Source organism: Dendroctonus ponderosae, unplaced genomic scaffold, assembly GCF_020466585.1.
Source record: "Dendroctonus ponderosae isolate FM_Combo_2020 unplaced genomic scaffold, Dpon_F_20191213v2 Dpon_F_20191213_1, whole genome shotgun sequence".
Taxonomy (NCBI): Eukaryota; Metazoa; Arthropoda; class Insecta; order Coleoptera; family Curculionidae; genus Dendroctonus; species Dendroctonus ponderosae.
This window is the reverse complement of record NW_026017110.1, coordinates 1-2,046: the sequence shown is the minus strand read 5'-3', so window position 1 is coordinate 2,046 and position 2,046 is coordinate 1.

The window sequence follows — 2,046 nt, the reverse complement described above, 5'->3', positions numbered from 1 at the left end:
AAATAGCCATAGGAAAACATTAAATTGGCAATATTTCGAAAACTAAACGCTTTTGGAATAGACATCGTTTCACAAACTTACCCTTATTTTTAATACTGAATATGATAAAATTATCAAAAATGAGGGTTTCCATTTGAAAAAATTAATTTTGGGCGGTTTTCTCAACTGTATTTTGAAATTATTTTTTTTAACACTGTATTAATAGTTTTCAAAATGTTTTCGAAATTTCATTAAAGGAGGTCCTTTTCAACAGTAAATGCGACCCAAATTAAGTATGACAAACTCCCTTATAGAAAAAATGAATAATTATTCGATTGGCTGCAACTGTCATTTTTTACATAAAATTTCAAATATCTCAAAAACGGTTCGACTTAGGGATAGGATATTATATATGAATTACATTTAGAATTTGGAGCAGAATTCAATTAATATATAGGGTGTTCCATTTAAAATAAGCAAGTTGATACCTACTTCCGGTATAACCGGAAGGGTGGCCATTTTGAAAATATTTTAGACCGCTTGCCCCCAATGACCTTGGCACACTGTCCAATTTTCAAATTTCTCCTAAATACAGTTTGTCAGATATCAATTGCGGCGGTTCCCGGTGGGACGCCCTGTATAAAAAAAAGTCTACTGACACGGATAATTGTCTAAATTGACATTAATTTTCTGAACTGTCGCCATATTTGATTTCCTGACGGTCAGTTGTCAAACTGACAAACTGCCGCGAGTTCAACGTCAAATTACTCAACGTCAAGCTCAACTGTCACTCGACAACGAGTAATTTGACGTTTTGCAGCGGTACCATCGGTAGTGGGAGCAATAATTTATCGGTTTCCAGAAAACAGATAAAAACTTCTGAAAAACGCGAAAAATTTGTTAATCTTAAAGTGACAGTGACACCTACAGGACACCCTGTAGTGGGACACCTTGTATATTGCAACTAGTCGGAAAACCAGAAAAGGAGAAAAGTTGGCATATTTTCAGTGAAGCTTAGATAATGTTGCTGTGAATATTCTCCAGATATTTAGGTCAAGAGTGTTGAAGCATTTGGTATAATCAACGGAATTTAATTTGGCTGGACCGTCTCGGAGGACGACAAGGCGACTATTTAAGACTCTTTCCAGCTTGTTGCGGCAAGCAAACAAAATGAACTCGGCTTACCGTTGCTCCAAGTGTGTTGCAGAGCATTTTCCCAGCTCGGTTGCCTTTCGGGCTTATACTGTACACTGTAGGATCGAATTGGCAATCCGTCGTAGTTACTGGGGGGCACAATGGAGAATTTAATGGTGGTTGCTGTGACCGTATTGGGCCTGACTTGTCCAATATGTCCCGGAACGAAACCCTGCTTCAATTGGATTTTAATTGAAGCCTCTCCCAATGCGTTCCTCGCGATGCATTCGTAAAATGTGTAATATCTGAAACCAGATGGCAACATCTTCATTAGTGATTCTCCATGGCTGAAGTCAATTCTCCATTATTGAGTAAATTCGCTGTAAACATTTGGAACCAGCAGAATAAAGAATTAGAAAACTGCAGGAAAAAACTTGCATAMATTKTCACTGATCGTYGTATTCCCGTCACCTATCTCGATTTTTTACTGAACCCTGCTTTGAAAGTTTTCCGCTGCGAAATAAATGATTTTATATTTCCCGAGCCATGCTTGGGCGTGTTTCGCTGATCTTCCATACGTTTCCACTTTTCCCTCGAGTAACAGACACGAGGTTGGTGGAAATTGGTTGACGCCATCACAAAAGGAAAGCGATAACTCGAAGCGAAAAGAAACGTCTTTATCAAAAAAGTGTATTATTGTATTTTTCAACTGGGCAACTATCTTGACTGTGACGTAAATGTTCAATTTCACGTGTTTGTTTTTCGCCACAATTACGTACAATCCGACATTAGAAATTGATGATTCAATCTTGTTAGTAGTTGATTGACTTGCTTCAAATCGTTACTCAGTGCCCGACCGGCACATTTTTTTCGAATTTTCAAACTAGGGAGTTTTTCGGGGTTTAGAACGTCGCACATTGGGCCATTTGATAT